The sequence below is a fragment of the Mustelus asterias genome, chromosome 7 (genome assembly GCF_964213995.1).
Source record: "Mustelus asterias chromosome 7, sMusAst1.hap1.1, whole genome shotgun sequence".
Classification (NCBI taxonomy): domain Eukaryota; kingdom Metazoa; phylum Chordata; class Chondrichthyes; order Carcharhiniformes; family Triakidae; genus Mustelus; species Mustelus asterias.
The window spans coordinates 130,559,509-130,577,592 of record NC_135807.1 but is presented as its reverse complement, the minus strand read 5'-3'; positions in this window follow the sequence as shown (position 1 = coordinate 130,577,592).

The window sequence follows — 18,084 nt, the reverse complement described above, 5'->3', positions numbered from 1 at the left end:
ACCATTCATAGAGAAGGAAAGGAGAGAGTGCAGAATGTAGTGTTACAGTTATAGCCAGGGTGTAGAGAAAGATCAACTTAATGCGAGGTAGGTCCATTCAAATGTCTGACAGCAGCAGGGAAGAAACTATTCTTGATTCGATTGGTATGTGACCTGAGACTTCTGTATCTTTTTCCTGATGGAAGAAGCTGGAAGAGAGAATATCCAGGGTGAGTGGGGTCCTTGATTATGCTAGCTGCTTTGCCGAGGCAGCCAGCATAATCAAGTGTAGATAGAGTCAGTGGATGGGCGGCTGGTTTGCGTGATGGACTGGGCATCATTCACGACCCTTTGTAGTTCCTTGCGGTCTTGGGCAGAGCAGGAGCCATACCAAGCTGTGATACAACCAGAAAGAATGCTTTCTATGGTGCATCTGTAAAAGTTGGTGAGAGTTGTAGCAAACATGCCAAATTTCTTCTGAGAAAGTAGAGGTGATGGAGTGCGCAGGATCTGGGAGTAAGTTCATTTAAAGAACTATGTTTCTTTTCAATTTTCTTCGAACGCTTTTGTTTACTCATGATAAAAATATTAGCCATGGGCATACCGAGGTTGTTTGACTGATAGTCAGGTGTCATCCATTTCAGCAATGGAGAGATCATTTGCTTTCTGATTGGCTGGCAGAAGGCAGTGGACATGTCTTGAGACTAATGATAAGGGAGTTGGGACAGATGTTTGGAGTCAGATGATCAAGCAATGGAAGACCTGTCCAGGAAAATGTCCAACCAGAGATGGTAACCATGACAGCCATGGGCCTATTAAGCCTCTTAGCAGGATTTTAAAAAAATATTCATTCATGGGACATGGGCGTCGCTGGCTGGCCAGCATTTATAGCCCTTCCCTAGTTGCCCTTGAACTGAGTGGCTTGCTAGGCCATTTTGGAGGGCAATTAAGTGTCAATGACATCACATGTAGGCCAGACCAGGTAAGGACAGCAGATTTCCTTCCCTGAAGAATATTAGTGAACCAGATAGATTTTTCCGACAATTGACAATGGTTTCATGGTCATCAGTAGATCCTTAATTCCAGATTGCCTTGGGTGGGATTTTTTGGTCTTGGGGTGAATGCGGCAGGAAATTCCCGCCCAGGACGTCTGTGCCACTCTGCTGGGCTCAGGGGTAAGTGGTGTTAATTGGCTCAGTCATCAGCCTGATTGCCGTACTGCTGCATGAGGGTCTCCAACTTAATCGCGGAAGGTTTTCCATTGGCAAGAGATGGACGTGAGGCCACTCCCGCCATTAAGTGGAACTGGCCGCCATGTTTGCCGCTTCATCAAATCCAGCCCTAGGGCTTTAGGGAGGATCTGTTGTTGGGTCAATATCTAACCTGAGATGACATGAGAGGTCATGGGGGGTAATCAGCTTCTTGTGCCATTATTAATTGTAAATTTATACCATTCTTTCACCGTGAATAGAAAGGTTAGATTTTGCAGTGGATGAGGTACAGGAGGTACAGCTCATGACATGGTGAAGGAATTCACTTGTTTTCCGTTAGACCATGAGTTTATCTACCTGTGGGGAAATCTGCAGATTTCCACTCCATATGACGAAGGAGCAGCGCTCCGAAAGCTAGTGGCGTTTGCTACCAAATAAACCTGTTGGACTTTAACCTGGTGTTGTTAGACTCCTTACTGTTAATAGATGCACTGCAGCAATTCACCAAATATCCTTAGACTGCATCTTCCAAACCCACGACCACTTCTATCTAGAAGAACAAGGGCAGCAGATAAATGGGAACACCAGCACCCGCAAGTTCCCCTCCAAGCCACTCACCATCCTGACTTGGAAATATATCGCCGTTCCTTCGCAGTCTCTGGGTCAAAATCCTGGAATTGCCTCCCTAACGGCATTGTGGGTCAACCCACAGAACATGGACTGCAGCGATTCAAGAAGGCAGCTCACCGCCACCTTCTCAAGGGCAACTAGGGATGGGCAATAAATGCTGGCCAGCCAGCGACATCCATGTCCCATGAATGAATAAAAAATAACTCAGTTAATGTTCTGGGGACCCTGGTTCGCATCCCACCACAGCAATTGGTGGAATTTGAATTCAATAAAACAAACATCTGGAATTAAGAATCTGCTGATGACCATGAAACCATTGTCGATTGTTGGAAAAATCCGTCTGGTTCACTAATGTTCTTTAGGGAAGGAAATCCTTACCTGGTTTGGTCTACATGTGACTCCAGAGCCACAGCGATGTGGTTGAATCAAAGAATCCTGACAGTGCAGAAGGAGGCCATTCAGCCCATCGAGCCTGCACCGACAACAATCCCACCCCAGGCCCCATCCCCGTAACCCCACATATTTACTGTCCTAACCTCCCTGACGCTAAGAGGTAATTTAGCCAATCAACTTAACCCGCACATCTTTGGAGTGTGGGAGGAAACTAGAGCACAGTTGACTCTCAACTGCCCTCTGAACAAGGGCAACTAGGGAAGGGCAATAAATGCTGGCCCAGCCCATGTCCCACAAATGAATAAAAAAACCCGTGTAACTTCCACTTGGCGTTCCTTTTTGTTTTTATTTCTCCTTTTGTTTTTCTTTCAATGTGAACTACTGAATTCCTGTGCCAGTCTTCAAATAGCTTGCACAGAGAAGCAGTCAAGATTTCTTAGCTTCTATTGTACCAATTACCAGAGCCAATGATGCTGTAAGCTGGTGGTTTATATAAAGTCGACTGCTGAGATGTTTCAGTTGCATCCCTCACTGGCGCTTTGTGCCAGAAGGAATGACATCATCTAGCTTGCCAACATTATATAATATTCTCTCGGAGCTAATCGAGGAAGTCAACTTCCGTTGGGAAATGCGACGGGGCAAAATGGCCGCCTGTCCAATACCCGGCTTGTCCAATGGAAGTCAGAACGCCGATTTAAAAGAAGGCTAATATCAAAATGCCCTCGAGAAACATGACTTCAAAATACGACATAAGGGGATAGGTACTGTGCCAGGGCGATGGTACAACCTTGTCGCTGCTTTCAGTCTGAGGGGTGTAAGCGAGTGCGCTTTGCTCCACAGTTCCTTCATAAATCACGTTACAAATTCGTGCCTTGGGAATCGTGGGCGTAGCTGCACTCAAAATGGGACTGAGTCATTTTCTTTTGTTTGAGGATTATCCTTTTAAAAACTTCCTGCCAAACAATTATGTTGGCAACATTGTGAGTGATGTTAACTTTTGACGATGTGCCATTGCGGATCGAATTTGGTTGGATTGGTCATTATCTACCCTGCCTGCTTCTCATCTCCTTTGCACTCAACGGGCACAACCTTCAACTTAGAATCGTACAATCCCTACAGGGCAGAAGGAGGCTATTCGGCCCATCGAGCCTGCGCCGACAACAATCCCAAAACTCCATTCACTGCAGCGGCACCGGAGAATCCCAGCCGCGGGTGAGGTCGGAGGCTTATGGCGGGTATCTTGAAGGTGCAAAGGGATCTGTATGTAGGTTCGAGTTAAGTTGGCTAAGCTAGAATCTCGACAGGGTGGCTGTTGTGAATCAAGAGACCCGGTTCAAAGAACCAAGAAGAGAAAACGTCAGAAGCCCCAGGATCCATGGAGAGACAGACCAACACACACTGAACTTGTGCTTCAGTGCCTTGAGTAATGAAATGTTAAGTATCAATCTTTATTGTGCAAGAAACCTCGTTAGCTTGCACTCTGAATTAGTGATTGCACTTTCTTTTCCAATTTCATTATTCATCAACAAGAAGTTTATTTATTTATTAGAGTCACAAGTGGGCTTTCATTAACTCTAAAATGAAGTTACTCTGAAAATCCCCTAATGTTTTTACTCTGGGGTTCAGAATAGAATTCAAATCCCTATAATTCTCAATGACATCAGTGATCATACTTCAAGAATACCTCAAGGCTGTAAAGTGCTCTGGGCATCATATAAGGAGCAAAATAAATGCAAGCCTGTCCAGCCTCATTGATGTTCCAATTGAAGGGTGGCACAGTGGCATAGATTTTTAGCACTGCTGTCTGGCAGCGGGGCAGGTTGGGGCGAGATCGGAGAATCCCGCCCATCAACTCGAGTGAACCCTTTTCCAACCCACAACTTCACAGTCCACCTTAACTGCTAAAGCCTGCAGATGGCGGCACGGTGGCACAGTGGTTAGCACTGCTGTCTCACGGTGCCAGGGTCCCGGGTTCGAATCCAGCCTCGGGTCAGTGTGGAGCTTGCACATTCTGCACACGTCCACGTGGGTTTCCTCCGGGTGCTCCAGTTTCCTTCCACAGTCCAAAAATGTGTGGGTTAGATGGATTGGCCATGCTAAATTGCCCCTTAATGTCAGGGGGATTAGCAGGGTAAATACGTGGGGGTTACAGGGATTACTTGGGTGGGATTGTGGTCGGTGCAGGCTTCATGGGCCAAACGGCCTCCTTCTGCACTGTAGGGATTCTATAATTCTATGATTCGTCCAGTCCACCTTAACTGCTGAAACAACACACTTCATAGTTGCCTGCTGAGTGTTCTCTCTCTGTTTGGTGGAACCAACTTTCTAAAAACACTGTGGCTTTCCCAATATGACTGAGACTGTACTTTACAACTGATTCTCCAAAGCTAGACGTTGACATGAATGATTTCTGAGCAGCGAAGAGGTTTTCGACTCATTCTCTCTGAAAGCAACTACTTTTGCTCTGGCAATCCCGTCTAAACTGGACACCCTGATTTCTAATACTGGACTCTTATGGTAATTCCTAGCCCTGTATTAGTTACTTTAGTCCAACTAACCAACCCTAATACTGGATTCTTGCAACGACCCCTCAACCCGTGAAAAATACCTGTCGGCTGGTATATATACATAATATATAAGTTGTATATGATAAATATTAAGTTGGCAAGTATTTTCTTGGCAAGAACTCTTCTCCTAACTCTCTGTCCCGACAAATAACTGTCAGCAAGTATTCTGTGACAAATGTGAACTCCTGGCAGGACCTCAGTGAGTGACACTGATTTTTATACCTTTTTTGCAAGTGGCTTGACAGTATGAAGCCCGAGTATGTGCACCTGGATCAACTAAGCACATTGTTTGGGCAGCACAGTGGCACAGTTGTTCACACTGCTGCCTCACAGGGCCTGGGATCCGGGTTCAATTCCGGCCTCGGGTCACTGTCTGTGTGGCGTTTGCATGTTCGACCCGTGTCTGCGTGGGTTTCTTCCCAAAGTCCAAAGAGGTGCAAGTTAGGTGGATTGGTCATGATAAATTTCCCCTTAGTGTCCAGTGATGTGCAGGTTGGGTGGATTGGCCATGCTAAATTGCCTCTTAGTGTCCAAAGATGTGCAGGATAGGCAGATTGGCTACGCTAAATTGCCTCTAAGTGTCCAAAGGTATGTAGATTAGGCAGATAGAACCATAGAAACATAGAAAATTACAGCTCAGAAACAGGCCTTTTGGCCCTTCTTGTCTGTGCCAAACCATTTTTTGCCTCGTCCCACTGACCTGCACTTGGACCATATCCCTCCACACCCCTCTCATCCATGAACCCGTCCAAGTTTTTCTTAAATGTTAAAAGTGACCCCGCATTTACCACTTTATCCGGCAGCTCATTCCACACTCCCACCACTCTCTGCGTGAAGAAGCCCCCCCTAATATTCCCTTTAAACTTTTCTCCTTTCACCCTTAACCCATGCCCTCTGGTTTTTTTCTCCCCTCGCCTCAGTGGAAAAAGTCTGCTCGCATTCACTCTATCTATACCCATCAAAATCTTATACACCTCTTTCAAATCTCCCCTCATTCTTCTACGCTCCAGGGAATAAAGTCCCAACCTATTCAATCTCTCTCTGTAACTCAGCTTCTCAAGTCCCGTGAACCTTGTGAACCTTCTCTGCACTCTTTCAACCTTATTTACATCCTTCCTGTAACTAGGTGACCAAAACTGTACACAATACTCTAAATTCGGCCTCACCAATGCCTTATATAACCTTGTAAGAAGTTTAACAACACCAGGTTAAAGTCCAACAGGTTTATTTGGTAGCAAAAGCCACACAAGCTTTCGGAGCTCTAAGCCCCTTAGAAGGGACTTAGAGCTCCGAAAGCTTGTGTGGCTTTTGCTACCAAATAAACCTGTTGGACTTTAACCTGGTGTTGTTAAACTTCTTACTGTGTTTACCCCAGTCCAACGCCGGCATCTCCACATCATTATATAACCTTACCATAACACTGCAACTTTTATACTTGATACTCTAATTGGCCACGTTAAATTGCCTCTAAGTGTCCAAAAGTATGTAGGTTAGGTGGATTAGCCTGGGTAAATGTGTAAGGTTACGGGGATGGGATGGGGCGATGGGTGGGCAGGCAGGCCTGGATAAGATGCTCTTCCGGAGAGTGAATGCAGACTCGATGGGCTGAATAGCTTCCTTCTGCACTGTCGGGATTCTATGGTTTTTGAGATTGTAGTTGCGATTGAATCCTACATTATGCAAAGCATCACAACTGATGACTTCTCACCCAATATTTCCAACTCTTTACCAATAGGATAAGCACTCCCACAACAATCGAACCTTCATGGGTGAAATAAGGGAGCGTTTTTTCACACAAAGGAGAGTAGAGGTTTGGAACTCCCAACTCCAAAAAGACTGCTAGATCGAGGGGTCAATTGAAGTTTGCTAAGCTGATGTCGCTAGGGACGGGGGAGATGGATCTGTGAGGAGTAAATGGAGATGTGGTTGAATGGTAGAGCACAGCAGTTTTGAAGGGATGAATGGCCTACTTCTGCCCCATCTTGCCGATGCTCCCGACCTGACTTAACACCAAATGCTGATACTTTAGCAACAACGTTCCAGTGATGTTTGTGAGGGACTGACCACGGAGCATTATTAACGGTATATTCTACAGCTATTTTTATTATTTGATAGAGAAAAATAAATAAGTCGTGATTGAGTTACACCAGCTGCACTTCAAATATTGCGGCGTAAAATAACTGCTTGTGCAGGTCAATATATTCTTGTCATGCTTGTTCTGTCTATCAAACCAGCGCAAATTAAAATCTTGGCCTTGCATCAGCTAGAAAAATAACAAATCAGTTCACGTGGATGCTATTCTCAATGTGTAAGTGACCTCGCAGCTTCTGGAGACAAAGCAATAACGCCATGAGTTCCAAAATTACCCCAAATGGCTAAATGATCTATGTTTCGCCATTCATAGAGTCATAGGTCGGAATTTTACCGTCCCACGCCCTCCGCCCCATGGGAATCGGAGTGGGTGAGGGATGAAGCATGGAAAGGTCCGTTGACCTCGGATGGGATGTTACGGTTTCGGGACGAGCAAGGTGAGCTGTACGGCGTAGCAAAGGCCCTTCCACCCATCGAGTCTGCACCGACAATAACTACCACTAAAGTCACGCTAATCACATTTTCCAGCACTTGTCCCATATCCTTGAATGTTACGATGTTTCAAGTGCTCATCCAAATATTTTTTTAAAGGTTGTAAGGTTTCCGGCCTCCACTACCTTCCCAGGCAGCACATTCCAGATTCTCACCACCCTCCAGAGTGAAAATAAAATTCTCAAATCCCCTCTGAATCACCTCCCCTCACCCTAATACTATGCCCCCTCATGATTGACCACTCAACCAAGGGGAACAGCTGCTCCCTACTCACCCTGTCCTTACCCCTCATAATCTTATACACCTCAATCATGTCTCCCCTCAGCCTTCGCTTCTCTAAAGAAATGAATCCAAGCTTATCTAGTCTCCCCTTATAGCTCAAATGCTCCATTCCAGGCAACATCCTGGTGAACCTCCTCTATACCTCCTCTTGTGCTATCACATCCTTCCTATAGTGAGGTGACCAGAACTGCTCACAGTACTCCAGCTGTGGCCTAACCAACACTTGTACAACTCCAAGATTACCTCCTTGCTCTTATATTCTATGGCACAACTAATAAAATACAGTGTCCCATTTGCCTTCTTAACTATCCATTCACCTGCTCTGCCAACTTCAGGGATCTGTGAATTATGACCCCTAGGTCCATCTGTTCCTCTGAGTTTCCCAGTGTCCTGCCATTCACTAAATACTCCCTTATCTTGTTTCTTCTTGCAAAGTGCATCACCTCACACTTATCAGGGTTAAATACAATCTTCCACCGCTCTGTCCATCTGTCCAGCCTATCTTCCTGTAACCTACACCCATCTTATTCACTATTAACCACCATACCAACCTTGTCATAGCCTTTCAAAACAAGAGCTCACTCGAAACCTTCAAGAGTTGCCACACCTGTGTCTTAAATGTGAATTAAACTCACCTCAGAAAGTTAGGGCTGGTTCTCAGTGACATTTAGTCTCTTTGTAACAATATCTATCTTTCTGCAATGCCACTCAATATGTTCAGCCCAGAATGGGGGCAATTAAAGCTTATTTATTAGTGTCATAAGTAAGGCTTACATTAACACTGCAATGAAGTTACTGTGAAAATCCCCTAGTCGCCACACTCCGGTGCCTGTTCAGGTACGCTGAGGGAGAATTTAGTATGGACCAATCCACCTAACCAGCACATGTTTGGACTATGGGAGGAAACCGGAGCACCCAGAGGAAACCCACGCAGACACGGGGAGAACATGCACACTCCACACAGACAGTGACCCAAGCCGGGAATCGAACCCATGTCCTTGGAGTTGTGAGGCAGCAGCGCTAACCACTGTGCTATCGTGCCGCCCATATTGAAATTGAAACTGTGGATTCTCATTCCTACAGGCAGTAAATTGTTTCTGGAGTTTTTAAAAGTTTTATATCTTTTTCATTTCCTGTTTGTCTATTGTTTTTTTCTTCTCTTTCATTCTTAATCAAATTTTCGACCTCTCTTTCTGTATCTGATTGGATGCTAGTTCACCCTCATTCTCCATTATTTCTCTGTTTCCCTTACAATCCCTTAATGTTTTTGGTTAAGCTGATATGCTGTTCGTCCAATCCTTCACCAAGGCCCCGGGTACCAGCTGGCACTTGCAACAATCTCTGGCACAATGTACAGCACAAGTTTTCCAGTTCCAGATTCCAGGCCATCAAAGGACAACACAAGGGCACAAAAATGGGACTGTCAATAGCACACTCAAGGAATTGGCCAATGTTCCAGCTGCTATGAGGCAGCAGTGCCAAGCATCATGCCACTGTGCCGCCCCAACCTTCTATGTGAATGGACTGCCAGAGCCTGGTTACCCTGTCAGGGATCAGATACTCAAAAGAAACAGGTTAGGCTCTGAAGTGTTTGGCGTACCACTTACAAGTATTGATCACTGGGGCTGAGTAATGTCCTCCCTCTTGATGGGCTAAAGGGCCTTTTTTGCACTGTATGACTCTATGACTCTCACGTCATGAAAAATTCTGAATAAGAACAGATTTTATTGTTAGCGTGGTCGCATCTACAAATATTATTGCTTTCTTCCAGGTGGGGAAACATGGGAGGTGGAAAATGGCGCTGCACGGAAGACTATTTGGTGCCTAAGTGGGTGTAGATTTGCCAGAATGGGACGAAACTGAACCTTGCCCGAACGAGACAAATTCCAGGCATTTGCGGACTGAACTCTGGACATGAGCTGGGAATTCTGTCCGGATTGCCCTCCGACCGTTCTCTGGGCTCCACCCAGCGGGGGTCAGGAATTGGCAAGTTTACACAAGGCGGAAAACAAAGGCCTCCAACATCTCTGCGCTTACAACTCTGAAGCCAACGATCAACGCATCCCCTGGTAATGAAGAAGTAGGCCACAGCTTTCTGATGAGAAATCAGCAGATGTTTGTGCAATCAGCTTAACTGAAAAAGAGAAAAAACACCTCAGCGAGCAGGCTATTATTATTGTTTTAGCGTGCTTGATAACAGCTCTGAACAACGGCAGATACAGAACAATGGTGTGCGCCAACAGACTTACTCTGTCAAGTATCATGACTCATTTGTCGTCATGTAGAAAGCATGAGTGGGATTCTCTTGGTGGCAGGACAAAGACCAACTTCATCACAAGGCACAGTGCTCAGAATAGATTCAATGTGATTAACACACAGTGCGGGATTTTCTAGCCACGGATGCTGGTGCCTAGTGGTTAGCACTGCTGCCTCACAGCGCCAGGGACCCAGGTTCAATTCCCGGCTTGTCTGTGCAGAGTCTGCACGTTCTCCCCATGTCTGCATGGGTTCATAGAAATCATAGAAACCCTATAGTGCAAAAAGAGGCCATTTGGCCCATCGAGTCCCCACCGACCACAGTCCCACCCAGGCCCTACCCCCATATCCCTACATATTTACCTGCTAATCCTTCTAACCTACGCATCTCAGGACACTAAGGGGCAATTTTAGCATGGCCAATCAACCTAACCCGCACATCTTTGGACTGTGGGAGGAAACCGGAGCACCCGGAGGAAGCCCACACAGGATTTCCTCCGGATGCTCCGGTTTCCTCCCACAGATCGAAAGACGTGCTGGTTGGATGCATTGGCCATGCTCAATTCTCCCTCAGTGTACCCGAACAGGTGCCGGAGTGTGGCGACTGGGACATTTTCACACTAACTTTATTGCAGTGACTCCATGTGACACTAATAAATAAACTTAAGATTGGAAATTCCAGTCCAAGCTCAACAGACATTTAAATGGTTTGCTGAAGTTTTTGTCTCACCTCCGACGATTCCCATCATGGGCGAGATGGGAAATTTCTGTCCATATTAGAAATAATATGGCCCTCCATATCTGTCCAGTTAGAAATAAAGCACATCATGGATTTAACATTGTCCCGGTGACATTAAAATAATATAAGAGTGAAGTATTTTTATTTAAGCATTGACGTGACGAACGTTTTGACTTGACAGTGAAAGTAAGGAACGGATTTGTATTACTGTAGTGCCTTTCATGACCTGAGGGTGTTCCAAAGCACTTTACAGCCAATTAAGTACTTTGGAAGTGTAGTTATGTGAGAACCTGGTAGCTAATTTGCACACTGCAAGCAGCCAGCAGCAACGTGATAATGGTCTGCTTTTAGTGTTGTTGACCAGGACACTAGGGGTGGCACGGTAGCACAGTGGTTAGCACTGCTGACTCACAGCACCAGGGACCCATGTTCAATTCCCGGCTTGGGTGACTGTCTGTGCGTGGTCTGCAGGTTCTCCCCGTGTCCGCATGGGTTTCTTCCAGATGCTCCGGTTTCCTCCCACAGTCCGAAAGACGTGCTGGTTAGGTTGATTGGTCATGCTAAATTGACCCTAGTGTCAGGGTTTCCTCCGGATGCTCTGGTTTCTTCCCACAGTGCAAAAGACGTGCTGGTTAGGTTGATTAGCCATGCTAAATTGACCTGACTTTCGGGGGGATTATATGCCCTGTTTGTGAACATGAGTCCTCACTCACCTGAAGAAGGGGCTTGGGGCTCCGAAAGCTTGTGGCTTTTGCTACCAAATAAAACCTGTTGGACTTTAACCTGGTGTTGTTAGACTTCTTACTTCGGGGGGATTAACAGGGTAAATAGGTAGAGTTACAGGAATAGGGCCTGGGTGGGACTGTGGTTGGTGCAGACTCGATGGGCCAAATGGCCTCCTTCTGCACTATAGGGTTCTATGAGGTGCATTGGCCATGCTAAATTCTCCCTCCGTGTACCTAAACAGGCGCCAGAGTGTGGGGACTAGGGGATTTTCACAGTCACTTTATTGCAGTGTTAATGTAAGTCTACTTGTGACAATAATAAATAAACTTTAAACTTTAAAACAATGGAGAAAGACCTGAGATCGTTATCAGAACTGGAAAAAAGACAGAAACATTTGGGACCATGAGAAAAGGGGAGGTGATGGCCTAGTGGTATTATTGCTGGATTATTAATACAACTAATGTTCTGGGGACACGGGTTCGAATCCCACCATGACAGATGGTGGAATTTGAATTCAATGAAACCAAAAATCTGGAATTAAGAATCTACTGATGACCATGAAACCATTGTCGAATGTCTGAAAAATCCAGCTGTTTCACTAATGCTTTTTAGAGAAGGAAATCTGCCATCCTTACCTGGTCTGGCCTACATGTGACTCCAGAACCACAGCAATGTGGTTGACTCTCAATTGCCCTCCAAGGTCAACAAGGGTTGGGCAATAAATGCTGGCCATCCAGTGACACCCGTGTCCCACAAATAAACTTTAAAAAAGGGAGAGATGGGAAGAAGAAATGAAAGATGGAGGGTGGGAGAAATTAAATGGGAAAAGGCTTCATGATACAAGAACATTGGGAATGGTAACGAAGAACAAAGAACAATACAGCACAGGAACAGGGCCTTCGGCCCTCCAAGCCTGCACCGATCATGTGTTCCTAACTAGACCATCCGTTTGTATCCCTCTATTCCCAGTCTGCTCATGTGGCTATCTAGATAAGTCTTAAATGATCCTAGCGTGTCTGCCTCAACCACCTTGCTTGGTAGTGCATTTCAGGTCCCCACCACCCTCTGTGTAAAAAACGTCCCCCGCATATCTGTATTGAACCTTGAACTTGTGACCCCTTGTGTTTGTCATTTCTGACCTGGGGAAAAGCTTCCAACTGTTCACCCTATCTATGCCCTTCATAATTTTATAAACTTCTATTAGGTCGCCCCTCAACCTCCGTCTTTCCAGGGAGAACAACCCTAGTTTCCTCAATCTCACCTCATAGCTAATACCCTCCATACCAGGCAACATCCTGGTAAACCTTTTCTGCACTCTCTCCAAAGCCTTCATGTCCTTCTGGTAGTGTGGCGACCAGAACTGGACACAGTATTCCAAATGCGGCCTAACCAACGTTCTATATAACTGCAACATCATATGCCAACTTTTATACTCTATGCCCCGTTCAATGAAGGCAAGCATGCCATAGGCCTTCTTCACCACCTTTTCCAACTGTGCTGCCACCTTTAAGGTTCTGTGGACTTGCACACCCAGCTCCCTCTGTGTGTCTATACTCCTGATGGTTCTGCCATTTATTGCATAGCTCCCCCCTGCATTAGATCTACCGAAATGCATCACTTCGCATTTATCTGGATTAAATTCCATCTGCCATTTCTCCGCCCAATTTTCCAGCCTATCTATATCCTGCTGTATTCTCTGACAATGTTCATCACTATCCGCAACTCCAGCAATCTTTGTGTCGTCCGCAAACTTACTAATCAGACCAGCTACATCTTCTTCCAAATCATTTATATATATCACAAACAGGATAGGTAACGGGACAGGTAAAGACATTAAAGATCTGTCTCAATGAGGTGTGAGTGGTGGGAGCCTGAATAGCTTCCCTCCAAATGCAAAGCAAAGGAATTAAGTGATAAACAAGAGGGGAAAAATCAAACAAACCAGTAAATAAACACAAAATAGAATAGGGACGGAGGTTAGAATGTAAAATTATTGATTTCAATATCGAGTCAAAGTACTCAGTTAAAAATGAGGTTCTGTTCCTTGAACTTCCGTTGAGTTTTATTGGAACACTGCAGCAGGTCAAGGACAGGGAGGTCAGAGTGGGAGCAAAGTGGAGAATTAAAATGATGGATGCCAGGAAGTTCCGCTTACGGACTGAGTGCAGGTGTTCTACAAAATGTCCATGGAGTCATAGAGCAATACAGTACAGAAACAAGCCCTTCGGCCCAACCAGTCCATGCTGACCATGGTGCCCTCCCAGCTAGTCCCAATTGCCCGCACATAGAGCAAAATGGCACACGGTCTATGGACAAGAACCACAGACGTTGGCAACACAGAAAGAGGGCATTCAGCCCATCAGCACAATAGTCTGTGCGTGGTTGCCCCGGTGTAGAGGAGAGCAGTGAATATGGAATACTAAATTGAGAGGAACACAAGTAAATTGCTGCTTTACCAACCACTGGTATAAGTTACCCACTGCTCCAGAAAGAGGCCCTTCATTACCAAATTAAGTGCCACGATTGACCTCTTGGAGGGAGAGTCATCCTCCATCTTTCCTGCCAGGATGGCATGGCGGCAAGAAGATGACAGACACTGCACCTGTAGCCTTCCTATGCCATTTTATGTGCCTACTCCTCCCCTCTCCCCCACCCCTGAGGTGAAGCTGGTAAAATTCAGTGCCGTGAGTGAAAAAGGTCAGAAAACCTGGGCACAAATTGTCTGCCAAGTTCATTCCGCTCCAAATTACACAATACGCAGTGTTGAAAGGGTGGCCATTGGAGCTTCCCTGGCATTCCTGGTAACTTACCACCAATATCTCCTTGCCCAGTGCTCCTTGTCCTTGCTGGGCCTTCTGCGTCCTGTCAGAAATACTTCCTTGCCTTGAGACACTGTCCCCCTTTTGCACCCTATCCCCTGATCCTCCGTTTTAGATCAAAGAAAGCACAAAGAAAAGTACAGCACAGGAACAGGTCCTTTGGCCCTCCAAGCCTGCGTCGATCATGATGCCTGCCTAAACTAAAACCGTATGCACTTACAGAGTCCGTATCCTTCCATTCCCATCCTATTCATGTGTTCATCTAGATGTCCCTTAAATGCCGCTATCGTACCTGCTCCCACCACCTCCCCGGGCAAAGCGTTCCAGACATTCACCACACTCTGTGTAAAACACTTGCCTCGCACATCTCCTCTAAACTTTTCCCCACGCACCTTAAACCTATGTCCCCTAGTACTTGACTTTTCTACCCTAGGAAAGAACATCTGACTATCCACTCTGTCCATGCCACTCATAATCTTGTACACCTCTATCAGGTCACCTCTCAACCTCCATCCTTCCAGCGAGAACAAACTGAGTTTATCCAACCTCTCCTCATAGCTAATGCTCTCCAGACCAATAGTTTCTGGTAGGAATGTGCCCAAACCACAATGGGCAGTCAGCCCGAGCTATTGACATTCTACAATGTGAGCCTAGCACTCTTGGTAAATCATAAAGGATACACTTGGCATGCCATTATATTGCTTCCAACAATCATAAAATCAGGGGTCTGGAAAACTCTAAGTCATGCTGTAAAAGACAGAGAGTAGAGACAGGTTCTTAGAGTGGGAAGGCCAATGACAACTGCAGTTTAATGTGGAAATATATGAGGAATTACATTCTGGGAGTTGAAACAATTACGGCTTTGCTCAAGCGAGACTGGAAATTCCCACCCAAGATCAACGGACATTTCCATTGTCTGTCCGTCACCGCTACCAAACAATGCGGTACCTCCCGCCCACTGGGAGGCTGGACAATTTCGCCCCATGTCTCCTTTTTCAGCAACACTCAAATTCTTTACGACTAAAATACTATTTGCTCTCAGCGATATGTCAGTGACAGGAGTATTTGATTCTAAAACAATAACAGGCAATGCTGGAAAATCTCAGCAGGGCTGACAGCATCTGTGGAGAGAGAATGGAGCCAACGTTTTGAAATTTTGGCTCTATTCTCTCTCCACAGATGCTGTCAGGCCCGCTGAGATTGTCCAGCATTTCCTGTTTTTGTTTCATATTCCGGCATCCGCAGTATTTTCCCTTTATCTTAGTATTTGATTCTGATTTGTCCTGGAGAGGTTAGGGGGCACTTTGTTATACAGATGATTGTCGGAGCGTGGGATACTTTACCACAGGGAAGAGTTGAGGTTGAGACTATTGATTTTTTTAAGGTTAAGCATGAAAATATTTGAAACAGAGAAAGGCTTTGGGGTGGGGAGGAGGGTGTGTGTGGCAGTAGGATTAGTTGCTCTAGCAAAGAGCCAGTACAGAAATGATGGGCTGAATGACCTCTTTCAGTGTTGCCAATGTCTGTCCATAGACCGTGTCCCATTTTGCTCTATTTGCGGTCAATTGGGACTAGCTGGGAGAGCACCACGGTTGGCATGGAACGGTTGGGCCGAAGGGCCTGTTTCTGTACTGTGTTACTCTATGACTCCATGGACACGATTTTATGGCCTCGTTCATCCCGAAACCGTAACATCCTGCCTGAGGTCAACAGACCTTTCCGTTGTCCGCCCCTCGCCCGCTCCTATTCCCGTGGCAGGCGGGGTTGTAAAATTCCATAACCAGTGAGAGTGGCACATTGTTTGGGTCGCGTAACATACATTTTCCCCTGCGAGCAAAGGTAAATGAATTTACTATTAGCACAATTGTTGCTACAAAATGTACAGCTTGATAGGTTCCTGGTTGGTTTCTTCTATTGGATTAACACTTGTCCACAATTGTTGTGAAGGGAAATAGTTTATGGAATTCTCCAGACACCCCTTGTTATGTATTTTTTATGCTTTAGAATTGGTGACCATAACAAGCCTGGAAGGTTCGAATTTTAATAAATCTCATCCTTATGTTGACATGTAGAAGTTCCAACCTTGTGACGTTACATCATGGGAGTTTTTACATAATCTCCTCTAATGGGCTATCTCAAGTTTAGTTCCAAAGCAGAGTAAGGGGGAGAGTGGGGATGACTGAGGGACACCAGATCTCTCCCTTTATTAGGCTTTGTAGAATGAATCATGTAATGAACCATATATTTCCGATAGGTGATTTATGTTCATTGTTAAAAAGAACAGGATATCTAACACGAATGCTGACAGTTACTACGGACTTGTACTGAAAATCGATTAGGACACTGTGCACAAATCCTGCCAACTAGTCCGAGAAAATAACAAGCACAACACAGATGAATGCGGGAGAGCTATCCAATCACGCGGTAACCTGACGCTGCGCTGGCTTGGGGAATAATGGCTGCACACGAATTCCTTTTATTTTGGCAACCTGCAACACCCAGGGAGGACCCACACTTTGTACCTTGAAGGTAGAGGGAATCACTGTTGACAAAACTGCCTGGAAAGATTTGGCCGGCTCGATCTGCATTAGCCTGGGTAATCTCATAATGTGCGGCAATGAAAGCAGAATCAGGCCAAAACAGCAGCTGCCGACCTGACAGCTGCTTCTGGCCAGCTTCAGCCTCCTCTCAACTATAGCGCAGACGGCAAGCTAATAAAGCCCTCAAGAAATCAGCATATTTCTGCAAAGCACCTGTCCTGATTGCTATTATCTCCTGCCTTGCGATTTTTTTTGTATCTGTTATTATTTAATGTGCAGGAAAGACACTCAGCCTTGTGCCTGGATCTCCCGCTTTAAGGGGACGAATGGGAGATAGAAATGCACCCAATCTTCACCCGCGCTGATTTTTCTTGCCTGACTTCTTTTTGTATTGTTATCTGAACACGTCGAAACTGTTCGCCTCCAATCGCTGCACTCCGCACGCATTTTAGTTCCTCCTGGATATCAATCTTTTTCGCCAATCAGGTAATACAAAGTCAAACTAACTGAGGGGCAAATTAAAAGGGGGCAGCTCCCAACAGAAGGGGAACCGCCCGAGCCAAAGGACCAAGTAGAAAGGAAACTTAAAAACATCAAATTAAAATGGGATTAAAAGGGTCGATAATGCACCCCAGCCCCTGTGAAGCCCAGCGGGCATGGAAGGTGTTGACAGTGCCCTCGGACACCGCATGCTCTCTCTTCAGGGACACCCAGCCACAAACGTAGCCGCGGTAGAGGGGCAGACAGTCGGGTCTGACGGCCCTCTCAATCGCCTACCGCCTGGACCTGTTTATGGCAAATTTTACCAGGCCTTCCTGTTGGATATCAGGGAATATAGTGTGCACTTTGGGGGTAAATGCGTTTGCATATCGCTGTTGGTAACATTTGCACTGAGCTCACACAATCAGGCAGCCTTTCAGAATGCAATTTGTATTTTTAAATTTTGTTGTAAAAAATTTCCCTTATTAGTCCACCATTTGTGATTATCTTGACTTTAAGATGACTGGAAACCACTTTATAAAAGTACCATGCTAATCCATTCACTATTGGGGTACAATAGTCAGTTCCTGAGTGAATTAGAGAATAAAATTAAAAAGCATTTAGAATGTGTCTCGGTGACCTTGAACCTTAACACGAAGCTTCCTTTTTTAGCTTCCTCAAAAGTCCAACCAAAAGACTCAATTAGTGGGAACTTGCCATGGTGATTAATTCAATCTGGGCCCATGGCCAGTTCTGGGGTGGGGTTGGCTTCCAACACAAGATTTATTTTAAACTAAACTCAAAAGGATCATCGATGCACAATTTGCACTGGAAGGAACCTGCGCTTAAAATTCGGCATCCTTTTCGTTGGTCTGGTTG